Source organism: Ischnura elegans, chromosome 12 (genome assembly GCF_921293095.1).
Source record: "Ischnura elegans chromosome 12, ioIscEleg1.1, whole genome shotgun sequence".
Classification (NCBI taxonomy): domain Eukaryota; kingdom Metazoa; phylum Arthropoda; class Insecta; order Odonata; family Coenagrionidae; genus Ischnura; species Ischnura elegans.
In genome coordinates, this window is record NC_060257.1 from 88,218,873 (window position 1) to 88,233,253 (window position 14,381).

General features: G+C 37.4%; 2 non-coding genes across 2 annotated transcripts; one reads left to right on the forward strand and one right to left on the reverse strand.

The window, feature by feature from the left end:
• Window positions 1–1,774: 1,774 nt before the first annotated feature.
• Trnah-gug lies at window positions 1,775–1,846 on the reverse strand. The gene has a single exon. It is a non-coding gene; the product is annotated as a tRNA-His (tRNA).
• A 9,454-nt stretch (window positions 1,847–11,300) lies between these two features.
• Trnah-gug lies at window positions 11,301–11,372 on the forward strand. The gene has a single exon. It is a non-coding gene; the product is annotated as a tRNA-His (tRNA).
• Window positions 11,373–14,381: the final 3,009 nt, after the last annotated feature.

The window sequence follows — 14,381 nt, forward strand, 5'->3', positions numbered from 1 at the left end:
AGAATTGTCGTTAATTCGTATGATATTAATTATGTTTAAATGTGTTACATAAGTCGTATGATAGCCGTTGTATTTCACAAATGTCGTGTTGAAAACTCTGTGACAACCTCATCGATTGTTTTGTTCCGGCATAATACAACCAATAAGATACCATAGGCATAAACTTGGTATGTCCGGCATACATACAGGGATAATCTATACGAATATTAGTGTAGATGCAATGGTGAGTTTGTGGTAGGATTCAAGCACTTACGATACAGTACAAATGAACAAATACGCGTAAAGAGTTACTGAATAGCCAAGACGGCCGTGGAATAGCCCTGCAGATGACAACTAAATGTGTCGTTTCCCACCAGGTGGCTCTGTTATCAACTTGTGCGAATGCATGAACGAAATTAGAACAGGTTCTATTTTCCGTTCACGCGTTCATGCATTTGTACATTTTGGGGTGGTTACACGGTGAATTTTTCCGTTCATTCTCGCGTTCATACATTTAGACATTAACCCGTACGGGTTAATGCACCGTGTAACCAGGCCTTTAAAGCAGCGGTGTGCTGATTTTTAAGCATTAAAAAAACACATAATAGGACAAAAACAATTTTGATTATCAAATTCATGTGTGCTATATAAGATCGGAATAGGGAAAAGAAAATTCAAGAATAATATAAATAACATTGAAAATACAACATAAATCATGAATTTAAAGAAGAATGGAGTTTTTTTAGAAAAACTTGTAGGAAAGATAATTTTTAACGATGGAAATACAAAATAAATAGCAAATTAAAATTATGAAGATTACACAACAACTTTTAACGATTTTTCAATATTATCACTGTATTGGGATATTAGCTATTTTTTTATTAAGCCAAAAACAATGCCATAAAGTTTTGTCTCAATATTTCAACCGGGAGGGAACAGAACAATTTCGGTGCAAGAAAAAAGTGTATGTTTGTTTAAAAGCTTCATTTCTGGGCTTAGCTATAGAGTGCGACAAAAAGTTCTATATAACGCTTTGTCGTGTTTTATAAAAAATCTATGGTTCAAAATTTATATTTTTAAACGAAAACAATCATTTCTTGATAGCTTTCTTCTCTTATCCTATGACGATGATGCTGATGATTCTATATCGTGACCAAAAGTAGTTTAACCTTAAATCCGTCCAAGATGAAAATCTCGACAACCTTTCCAAGGACAATGTGGGTTATCGTGTGAATTTCAATCTTATAAATTGCTCCAAGGCTAGCGAATAAAAAGATAGAGAAAAGGAATAGACTTATTAGCGAGTGATCATGATGTATATTACAATCATCATATAAAACAAAGTATATTTCACTAAAAATAACTTGTCCTTGCAAGGAACTAACATTGTTTCCCGATTCATTCGGCACTTAACTTTTAGTGACGAATTGGAGGTACACTAAGCCTATGTGACTTCATTAGTACACTTGTATCAGCTAGAAGGTGTCGAGAAGTACGCATTTAAATCACCCAAGAAGCCGTTCAACATTGCAGTTTATTCTGCCATTCACGTGAAGGCGTGTTTTGATTTTTTCTAGCTAACGTCGGAGAGTTATGGTTCATAATTTGGAAGTGCAACCAAATTTTCTAGTTTTAAATGAATTTGAAATTAATGAAATTTGAGGAAAAAACTCAACCCCAGCCGTTTCAGTGATTTGGAAGTGTAAACAAATTCTGTAGTCTCGGATGAATTTGAGATTTTATAAAATTTGAGAGAATCAAAAAATACCTCTTGCCGTTTCAGTGATTGAAACACTGCCGTGACCAGGATTCGAACCTGGGTTGTTGCGGCCACAACGCAAAGTACTAACCACTATACGATCACGGCTATTGCGAGACTTGGTGATTGTGGCTTTCAGATACGTGCAGTTTCTCCTAGAGCGATGAAAGCGAAGAGATATCGTCATGTATTTATTAATTGTAACCTTTACCAGAAAATCAATCCAGTAATTGATTGAGAATTTATTTATAAATTGAAATAAATCGAGGTCAAAGTTTTTCAATGCTTTAAACTTTGCTGCTACCTTAATTGATAATAATAACAATAATAATAGCTTAAATTCCTTATAATACAATCATACAACAAATAAGTATAAACAAATATTTTTAATTGGGCTCCCTTTGAGACTTTCGCCTCGATTTAATGTACTGACTCACTTACTTTCAAATAATCACAAATTTTAAATTTTAATTTGGCCTGAGCTGCATGCATATTTTCCTATATTTCCTACACTTTCACGCAACTGCTGGAGTGCAAAAACAAAAAACATTCAAAACAGATGCATAAAAAATATAAAGAAAATGTGGTGCCCAAAAATGGAAATTGCCTCTTCTCAGGACAGGAAAAATTCTCAGGATGAACTTTAAATGTTTGGAAGAGGAAGGTGTTAAGATAAATGACCGCTTAAGCAGGTGACAGCTGAATGCAGATTAGAGATATACGGATTTCACGAATTAGTCATTAAAAAAATGAGCTATTATTTGGTTTTCTGTCTAAAACTGGTAATATTATCAGCCCAGAGTTTTAAAATGTTGCTATCAATGCCATCTCCAGGGTTATGAATGAATCAATACGGTTTTAAAGGCCACGGAGGGGCAGCACTGCTTTTAATTAAAGTCTAGCCATCGAGGAAGCAGGATTGTCAGGAGTCAAGGAATTATTCCAACCGCGATTTAAAAGGAGTAGAGGAGGCAATTCTCAAACGATGCATCAAAGTATTTTGTCGAAATTAAGATCTGGGGGCTGGTAGATGGTGATCAGGATTGGCCGTTGACTGAAAATAAAGTAGCCATAACAATGGGTTAACACTGAAAAGAGGACTCAAGATTACTTATATCATAAATACATGTGGTTCCAGAGGGGTTCTGCTTGACTCTCATTGGAATTTTTCGGATCCACTGTCATTCGTATTTCAACCTTCGTAGCGAGTCGTCGGAATAAAAATTTTCAAGCACAACAATTTCTTTTTACTTTTCCAACCAATCAGAATCAACCATCTAGAATGGAAAGTGATCGTAATAATTCCGATAAGCGTCAAGCACAACTCCACTGGAACCAAACGTACTTTACATTCACGCAATCTTCTAGAAACTCTAAGCACCTTAATTAAATAGCGTCGAAGTAGATACAACCTTAGCTCCGGATCATTCTGATCCCTTGGTAGCTCGAATTGACACAAAACAGCAGATCGATAATGGAAAAGTGATCGCATATGAATATGGCTGCAGTAAATTGGTAAACAGAATAGAGGTTAGGTCATGTTTCAATGTATTTATTTATTAAATGCGCACAGCTACAAGTAGTCTATCGCCTGGTTGTAGGTAACATGAGAATTAATGAATGAAATGCCTGCCTAACTAGGAGGAAAGTAATGAAACATAAATTACTCATATAGGATACAAAATATGCACTAATACGAATACCATACCACTAAAAATGATACTTGAGCCAGATAACCGAATTTTCAGCGCTCCTTAATAAACCACAGCAATATCAACCGAGAATTGAGGAGCGCATACGCGTAAAAAATTTAATTATTGTTCCGAGAAAAATCTTAAAAATCTAAAAAACTGGAATATTAAAAACAATGAATGAAAAGCCTGCCTTCTGAAGAGCAAAGTAAAGGAAGCCAACATAAAACAATAAGATACAAAAAATACGCCATTAGGTAATAACAAATGATACAACATCAATAACAACAATTAGGTAATAACAAATGATTTTTTTAAATGCATCTTTTAAAATTTTTGTTTTTATAGATTGTCTGTGGTGCTAATGACCTTAGTTGTCGAGGCACCCTAAACACAAATACTACTACTACTACAAATGATACTTGAACCTAATTACCCAATTTCCAATGCTCGCTGATGAACTCCAATAAAATATACCAAGAAACGAGCAGCACGTGTTTTTGAAAATTTTAATACAGCAAAGCTCGCTTATAGCGATCACAAATGTAAAGATATGCTGCCTATAACAAGGTAAGTTCACGGTCCCTAGGACTCTCTTATGATACCCATTTGTTAATTTCCCCGCATGTAACGAGTTCGGATGATACGAAATACCCGCTATTACGAACTATTCTTTGGTTCCTTGTGGAATTCTTACGGACCTTTTGCTTAAATTAAGACGATCCACGGAATATTAGCCGGCAATCCTGAGATTGGTTAGTCAAAATCTTTATTATGGATATTACGAAATCCCGTGTATAACGAAATGTAACGATCGTCCATTGAAATACGTAATAAGCGAGTTTTACTGTATTTTTGAGTGGAAGATCCTAATAACTTCTTCCGGTAGGTCATTCCATTCCTTTATTCCTCTATGCAGGAAGGATTTCATCAAAATGACTTGTGAAAATTTTCGAACGTCGGAAAATGATGGTTGATAATTTGGAAGCGAGACCAAAGTTTTTATTTCTAAATTAATTTGAAATGGGTATAAAATTCGAAGAGATAAAAGAGCCTCTGCCTTTTCAGCTGCGGAATAATCCAAAGGGTAAGAAAAAATTACACCTCATGCCGTTTCAGTGACTGAAACACTGCCTTGACCAGGATTCGAACCTGGGTTGTTGCGGCCACAACGCAAAGTACTAACCACTATACGATCACGGCTATTGCGAGGCCTGGTGAAGGATTCTTTTGGACACGTTGACTTCCTCCTGGCGTGACTACTGAAGCAATGAAAGCGAATAGATAGTGGAATCGTCTTGTATTTCGTCAAAATTTCATGGATTACTTTATAATATCATGTGCAATGAAATGGACAAAGTAAACGAAACTATGTTACTGCTAGTGTTTTTAAGTTCCCCTCTTGGCCACCGTGGCGCTGCTATCTCTCTCCCCCTTCCCCTTCTTTTCCTCCTTCAACTGTTTTCTCCTTGTCGTTCAATTATCCCGATCCGTTTTCTGCCATTACTCCCACTAAAAACCTCTTTTCCCATCCGGAGCACGTATACCGATTTGATCCGTCTTTTTTTTGTTTATCTTCCTTTGCTTGTTTAGGAATTGAGGAAAAGAAATGGCCACAAAGATGTCTTCTTTTTTCTTCACCCTGAAACCACGAAGGCGATCCCATCGTGCATGACAGGAAGTCGCAAGGCAGTTCAAGGTCGAACGTGCGAAATCTCCCGGCTTATATTTCATCAGATAACTTCGGATATGATGAATACTATTCGCGTCAACGCACTTATTTCTGCGGAATTTTATTGATGCTCTCATGAATTTAATAAAATTCATCAAATAATAAGACAATTCTTTCGTGCATGCACGATAAAGTTCAAACTATACAGCTTAATTTTTAGGGCAGGTAGATGAATTTGACGTTTTACAACACTTCTGAAATATTTCTTCAGTATCAATTGCTGTCAGGCTTTTTCCAGGCAATTACCTGGCCTCGCTGGTCGTCTGATCAGTTAGCACGTAAGGTAGCTCGTAGTAAATTTCATATGATTCGGCGACCTAAGTTAGATCGTTTTCTCCGTTACATTGTCAAAGGGAAGTTCTCGCGCTTATAGCGATAAACTAATTTAAACTACTCTGTAAAACTACATAAACAAATGTCTTAGCAGAAAAAATTAACGGTTTTAAACAATATTAGCCTTCAGTAAGTGAAGAAAGTTTTCGCATTCTAAATTTGTGATTAAATAATGGCAGATGAAATTTTTATCGGCTATAAAAATGGATTTATTTTGTGAATAAACTTAGAATGACATTTCAAGCTACACAAACAATACTGATGGTCATCAAGGGGACAGTAAGCCGGAAACGCTAAACTTTCAGCATTTTAATGAATATTTTTTTTCAAAATGCACCGTAAACCACGTGGAAAACGAAAATCGATTGAAGCAATAAGAATTAATTACTTTTTCTTTTCAATGATAAACGTTTCAACTATATGTGATCATCATCACTAATTTAAATATGCAAAAGAAAAAATGTCTGCAGGCATTAATAACTAACTTTACATATATATCCTATGAAAACGATTCAGGGCCCATTCCGGGGACTCATGGGTCCTGGAACCAAGGGGCATGGGACCCTTTAGAATAACATTCTCACCTTCAAACCATCCCTGGACTTACAGGAACATTTTAAAACAAAAATTAGCCAAATCGGTCCAGTCGTTCTTGAGTTTTAGCGAGACTAACTTACAGAAATTCATTTTTATCATATAGGAGATGACGTTGGTGAACTTGTGGGATTCGCGCAATCATGATAAAGACATCCTGCTTGCGAATAACTTGTAATGGGTGATGCTGTAAAAAGGCACGTGATATTTATCTGTCGATAAACCTCGACACCAAAATCTCACACCGAAGGCCAAAGGAACTCAAATTGTCTTGATCGCCAAGATGCCCGCGACCTCAATAACATGTCAGAACGAAATAAAATTAACTAACTCATTACTGACTATGAGATATTCCATTATTAGTTTCCTTGGATATAAAACACTATTTCTTATACCACTTCTTTTTTAAAAAGGGCGACCCAGGTTTCGATGAGTTATCATCATCTTTAGGCGCATATTATGATTTGTTTATCTTTTTATTGTTACCTAGTTGCCTGATGAATTTCAAAACGGACGCCAGAATAGGGGTAAAGACATTCATTTATAAGAGTACTGTCCTGGCTTTCAATAATTTTTTTAATTTCCAAGTTCTCCCTAGAGTCCAATTCACGGCGGCCATTGCATAATTTTAAAATATTCATTTTAAAATCGCTCCTATGGCAGTAGCATATTAAGTGTTTAGCAAAATTACTTTTTCCAAAACATTTCTGGAAAGAACATTGAAGTGCTTACAAAAATAACAAAGACGAAAAAAGTAATTTTGCTAAACGCTTTACATGCAACTGCTATAAGAGCGATTTTAAAATGAATATTTTAAAATTTTGCAATGACCGTCGTGAATTGGGCTCTAGAGAGGAAGTTGGAATTTTTAAAAATCATTGAAAGCCAGGACAGTATTCTGATAAATGAATATCCATCCTTTTCCCCTATTCTGGCGTCCGTTTCAAAATTCATCAGGTAACAAGAATAAGATAAACACATCATAATTTGCGCCTGAAGTTGACAATAATTCATTGAAACCCGGGTCGCGCTCTGTAAAAAAGAAGTGGTACAAGTAATTGTGTAATATCCAAGAAAACTTATGTCAGAACGAATTAATATCACGAACCCGGCTTAGCTAATGCAATGATTTTCCTAAAATTTCAATTTTAGACTAAATTATTGCTCGTTTTCCTCCATTTCCAACCAATGAATTGCTATCATAGCTATTTTATGCGTCAGAATATTCCCCCTTATTGTTACCTCTCTCTTAACCAAAATACCCCTACAATCTAAGATTGTCGGTATCTGTGAAATGAGGGTTCATTTGGTAGATATGAAGGCCCATTTTTATGATGGACGTTGGTTTGTTTCCTGGTAATCAAGTGAGATAGTTTTTATCGGAATGTATTTCGACTTCTCTTTATTCTCTGAGGACACGCTCAACCGCTATCTATGTGACGCAGTGGTAGTTGCTGAATGAAGGCTGGGAATTAATTTGGTTATTCGCCTATGACCAGAATTCTAAAAATGAGTGTTCATGTGACATTACCCGTGACAGAGTAGGTCTCCGATGGGCTGATTCAACACTGTCTCACTCGAAGCAATGAATTACCTACATTATTCCGAGTAAAATTTCCAGTTAGTTAAACTTAATTTAGTATAATATTGAGGCTGAAGGAAATGTAATAAATCATATAAAAGTTAAGGAGTCATAATAATTTTTATGACAGTTTTTGACTGTTTCCCACCTTTCACCATTAAATCAGCATCAAATGTTTTCAATATCGGCCTCATATTCAGATTTACGTATGATTAGTATTAATGCTCTTTTTACATTTTCCCCGAGACGGTATTATGAACGGTCACAGTTCAGTATGGATCCATCCCAGAAGTAGAGTGGAGAGTAAAAAGGGGAAATAGTTTCGAACCATTTCATTAGATAATGTAGATAGGTTAAAACATTGAGCTTAAAAATCGATTGACCAGTTAAAGTTCACCGTTCTCCCGTTAGTGGTAAAAATATGAGTGCCCCATCCATCTAATGGCATTAGGCCGATCCTCTACTTCATTCAACCACTCTTCGTACTCGGTGTGTGGGTCGAAAATAAACCGTTCGAAGGTGAAGAACGTGGTCCCTCCGGTGCGAAACATTTTCTGTGCTCCATTTCGTCCCAGAGGTTTAGTTTAGTTTAGACTCGAGATAGATTAGACTCCGATTTCGTTTCGACTCTGGGTTTAGCTCTCCGGGTTTAATTCTTTCTTCGTTTCGTTTCTACATTTCGCTCCCGGGAACGAAACTAATGAAATTTTACTGGTTTTCACTTTCGTTTAGTTTCTATTACCATCCCCGGTTGCGAGTACCGTGTAGAGCGGTGACGCATTCCTCTGCGCAGTTATTATTTCACGAAATATTGAGAGATGAATGCATTACTAACCTGAGAAGCAACGTGCCTCTTGTAAAACGGCCTTTAAAGGTAGTCAGGTATGAGGGTGAGATGAGTTTAAAACTGAGATGGGCGTGGCAGTTGAAAGAGTTTTTTTTTAAGATGAAAGAGACAGAAATGTGAGAGACATCAACAGGGACTGGAGGATGGATTTAGGCTGAAGCACGGGCGTTAGTCAGTTGGTGGGGTTAGCGGGTGCAACGGATTCAAAGGGGCGAAGTAAAGGAACCCTGGCTGGGTGAAAAGCCGAGGAGAAAATTAGACGGTTTTCTCAGCTGGGGAAGGATCAATGTGGCCGCTTAAAAGGCCGTTTTTGTCATGATATCGTGGGGAGAGGAAGTCGGTCGAGTGGCCAGGTGAAATTTTTATGTGTTGACGCTCCGTTTGCAAAGTAGAGAGGCGCCCGGCTTACGAATAAACGATGGTCAGAGGAGATTGGGAAGAGCTTGACTTCAACCAACATTCCCTCGAGGATAATCCAACTCGCGGAAGCTAAAAATATATCAACCACGGAGTTGATGAGAAGGAATAGGAATGAGGAATATCACCTGAATACCATCAGTCCCATCATGATTGGTCCCACTATATTGTTTACATTTTTCTAAGCTCGCTCGTGGCATATAATATTGTCATCATGGTGACCATTGTTACAAATTCAACAGAAAAATTGTACCGTCAACTGGGGTAATTTTGGCGCAAGTTTTCACGATTTTTTGAAAAGATCAAAGTTATGTAATTTTTAAATTATTAAAAAATGCATGTCAAGTGGTTAAAATTAGAATTATAATATGCCGTGATGACCAAAAAAAGTTTTATTCACCATTTTTCGTAAATATTAGTCAGATGGTGAGGAGACTGAAACGTTTTCTTGATAATGTGCAATATAAATTGCGCACATTTGTGTGAAAATTTGCTCATATGCTTAGATTGCTGAATTTTCACGACAAATGAGAAAAATTATGCTACATTTAAAAAAATTTTATTTTATAAGAATATTCAACGCATTTAGAATTTAATCTTATTGATCATCGTTTAAATTACACGATAAATCAGTTATGAACGAAAATGTCTTCATAATAGGTATACATAATGAAAAATACTGTTGGAAAAGATTCAAAGAAAAATATATGTAACTGATCCATTTAATTTATCATAATAATAATAGTGTTTTCATTTTATCGGGCTCTGGCCAGTAGTATTACATCAAATCATGTTATAAAGGAGACGAAAACTAATGAATTCTTTCGTGGCTTCCACTGTCGTAGGACTAATAAATACCAAACTTGCATAAACTATTCTTTCACGTAGCATAGGCCAACTGTTTTATGGATTGATTCTCTAACGATAAGACGAGCCATTGCTGTTTCGGCGTTCATAAAATACTTACCGCGACTTAAGACCGCTTTTCGCTTTGCCATTCCTTCATCATTACGAATACACTGCTGTATTGACATTCTCGGATGATATGAAATTAATACCAGTCAATATTCGCTGCTTCATAAATTTGAAAACAGTATTTTCTAAAGAAAATTTTGCCGTAATATTTTCCTAGGACAACATAAAACCTTCGCTAATTCTAAGACTGAAGGGTATTCCAGTAGTTACAATGAGGATAGGCTTTTCAGGTTATCAGCAAGATCAGTTGTCTCCTGTACTTTCCTGCAGCATATTCTTCAACTTTCTTCATGGGGCTATCCTTAGAATAACGCATGAAGGCGGCTGAAAATGTCAGCAATGACAAAACTTATAATAACGCAAACCCCATATACCGATCAACACGGTTTATTCTCGTGGAAGGTTACTCGGGAAGTCCACCGGGTCAGGTTCTCCAACTTTGTACTTATGACGATGGACAACTGTTATATCGAAACGTCGCACAGTGGGCTGGAATCGAAAAAAGCTGGCCAAAACCTCGAAAACGCTATTAATAAACGATTTTTTTAAGGTAGGAAGTTGAAATTAAAATAGGTCACATACGGGTGTATGCCGCGTGTCGTGATGGAGATAGCCCCGACGTTTCGCGACCGACTGCTGGTCACTTTTTCAAGGGAATAATGTTGGGATTGGTTTTTGCTGCCTTTTTTATATTTCAGGTGGGAGGGGTGGGCGGAGGGTGTGGGGAGTTAGGACTGGAGGGGGAAGGTAACGAAATGTTGCGGATGACTGGGTTCCAAGTACTGCTGATTCTTAATCCGGTATTATCTCTATTATAGTTTTTCCTGTTTTTCTTTATTTCTATGGCCTCGCGGATGAGTCGGGCTTTGAAGCTTCAATCAAGAAAAAGGGAGCTATTTTCCCTCACTGACCCCCACCACCTCTTTCTCCAATCAACATCATCTTCCCCTCTTTCACTCTCCCCTCTAATCCGTTCACTTTCCTCTCCAGGGTTTCCCATCTCCTCCCCCTCCTATCTCCCCTCCATTCCCCAACTAAAGTCATCAAAAATGTATACATTGAAAGCACTGGACACCATTTTGAACCATTTTCTACCTTGAAGATGATATAGTAACATCGAAGCCTTGGTAGGGAATAAAAGTTAGTAATCGTGGAAAATTGCATTTGTTTCTTTTTTTCAATAGTGTTTTAACGATATATATTAAAGATAACATATCATGAAAAATCATACGCTGCAGCATAAGTTATCAAAGTGTAATTCCACATTAAAAAGAACAAATAATCCCGCTCAAAATGTATTAGGTCGATATTTCTTCGATTTCTTCGCTTCAGCGGTCACACCCGAAGAAACCTCACGTATCCAAAAGTCACTTTCACTAAGCCTCGCAATAGCCGTGATCGTATAGTGGTTAGTACTTTGCGTTGTGGCCGCAACAACCCAGGTTCGAATCCTGGTCACGGCAGTGTTTCAATCACTGAAACGGCATGAGGTACTTTTTGACTATCTCAAATTTTATACCATTTCAAATTCATTCTATAATACAAAATTTGGTTCCACTTTGAAAGTATGAACAGACACTCTCCGACGTTTCTTTAATTATTTTAGACACACCTTTATGTGAATGGCAAAGTAAACTACGATTGCATACATATTAAAACCTGAATGAATATTCAGTAGCCGTGAGAATGATGGAGTATGATTGTTGTCGAGTATGAATGATTGTTATTATGATTGCCAGAGCTAAGCCTACGCTTTCCACGGTCACCCGCGGCAACAATCGGGGCTCAATCAATCCCGCCTCTCCTAATGCTGAGCGCACACTTAAAATATTCGTTCAGTAGCCGTGAGGATGGGTAGTAAAGAGTCTGTATCCGAAACGTCGGCGCTCTTACAAAATTTTACCCGCGCTGGATCCTGAGAAAAGTTTAAATATTCTGTTCGCCGGGAAAGTGTAAAACCTTAAGGTCGTATGCTCTCCCGGCGTATAGAATCGTGGAAGATTACTCGGGAAATCCACCGGGTCAGGTTCTCCAACTCCATCTCGGTCGACGCACTGTGGGCTAGAATCGAAAAGAGCTAGCCAGGATTTATTCCGAAGACAACTCCTAGCGTCATACCTGATAATTACAAACCTTAGCCAATTGAACTGGAAAAAACTTCCAACTTGCCGAAAAACGTAATGGATCTGTTCTTAAAAATGAAAAACAATTCTTGATCTTACTCAGTCACGCCAGGAGAAACTGCACGTATCCAAAATCATTATTTTTTAAGCCTCGCAATAGCCGTGATCGTATAGTGGTTAATACATTTCGTTGTGGCCGCAACAACCCAGGTTCGAATCCTGGTCACGCCATTGTTTCAATCACTGAAACGGCACGGTTTTTTTTACTCAACTTTTATATCAATTCATATAAATTCAAGACGAACTTATCTGCTTAAATTTAAGCTATTTTATACCAGGCTCTTTAGATATTTAACTTTTACTCTTTCCACGCTATTTACTTTACTATTTTTTACCAAGCTACGTGTTCCATTTTTTCTGCTCTACCCCTAGTATTTCCCTTATCATCTGATTTTTTCTTCAGTCCTCCACTTCCTCCTTGCATTAAATCCTCCTCTCAGCCCGACTGACGTCTTGCGGAGTGACAGCTCCAATCTGTTCCTAACGCTCTTTGCGACTCGAGGTAGCTTAGTGGCTCGGCTTTCGCGGACCAACGCTGCCCTGCCCAAAGGCAGCTCTGCCCGCCTAAAATGTGTCACCGCTTGAAAATAGGTTTGTGTGTGGGTGAGCGATGAGCCGGTCGAAAGAGAGATAGACGGATAGGCGACAGAAGACTTAGAGGGAAAGATACGACTCATCTTCAAGAGACGTGAAGACGATATCAGCTTTCGATGCTCAAAGGAGCCGACACCAAGATTGCTGTCCCTTTAGGGTTTTTAAAAATAAACTCTCATCTTGTCTGTCAGATGAATCCAGCCGACCTACTTCCCCCCAATGCTATCCACGGGGTTATATCCCCAAAGGATGACTCAGTGAATTCCACTCAGGAATGTTTTTTTTCCGCTCAAAGAAATTTATTTTTTTAAGAGTTTTAAAGTTTAAAAAAAGTTTTATCGCGCTGAAAAAAAAAACGTTTAAAGACATCCCATCACTTGTTCAAATAAATTTTAATTGAATTTTTAAGTTTTCCATTCATATAAATCATGGAGAGAACGCCGTGGATAGTTCTCACAAGATACTTCAATTGAGAATAAAATAACTTCAATTGTTTGCACGATGTCTTTTCGGGGTTTCTACCGGTGAAAATCACTGAATATCATTGACGTTTCATCGTACGACACGTCGAAGGGGCGAATGAATAAGTTTGACTGAATAAAAAAAGTAGAAACGTAACTATAAGCAGTCACAACAATGATATTCTCCTGGCTGGGCGGAAATAGGGTGGACGAGTCGCCCGTCAAAACGTTGGTGATATACAACGATTTTAACTGGTGGAAAACCCGGTATGATTCACGCAAATAATTCGCCGGTAATTCATTTCATCATATTTTATTTCAATTATGTTTAAATAATAATCAGGAGGTACTGTACAGATTATACAGGGTCAAGGGTCAGAGATCAACTCGGATTGAAGTCTCTGTCATACCGTAAACTGAAATATAGACAAAACGTATCATGTAAATTCAAGTGGATTTTATTTTCCGACGAAGTTAGTCATATCTTACGAATGTCAACATACGAATTTAGATAACATCATAAAAATAATGTGAGAGAGATAGGCTGTACAACATATAGATTTAGAATGTCGTTTTTTCGGTGTTCGATATGAGACAATAGCATCAGATTTAGGATATAATAATAGGTAAGTTGACTTATAGTGTAGCCTAATAACTTATGTATTCCTTAATGCATTTTTATCAATTTTCCTAGTATTCTAACATTATATTTTCCATTTTATTGCTTCATAGGCAGTTATCCTTCGGAAGTGCATAGTTGGAAAGTTTTGCCTTTGCATGTATGAGGAAGTATAATTTGTTAGTGTATGTAACATTTCATGACCGTGTGGTTTGCATTGGGAATTATTTTGCATGCTGCATGCTAGTGATTGATTACTCAGCCAAATACCCATTGAGGTGTCCCGCAGGGCATTATGTAGACGTAGATGAAAAGGATTTCTTGGGTCGATTATTTCTCCCCTTCGCACAGTGGGCGGAAATCGGAAAAAGCCGGACAAAATTACAAAATGGCTTTTTTTGAGTTATAAACTTGAAACTTTGCAGGTATACTTAGAAATGATTGAAGTTTATGGATATGTACTTTATTTGACATAAGTCTTACCCGTTACTGAGATACAGATGCTCAAACGTGAGCAAATTTCCATAAAAACGCCCGTCTTCAATTTTCTCTGAAAATCTTCCAAAGTAAGTGGATGGTGAAGTTATGGGTGGATTCTTGCGAAATAAAAAACCA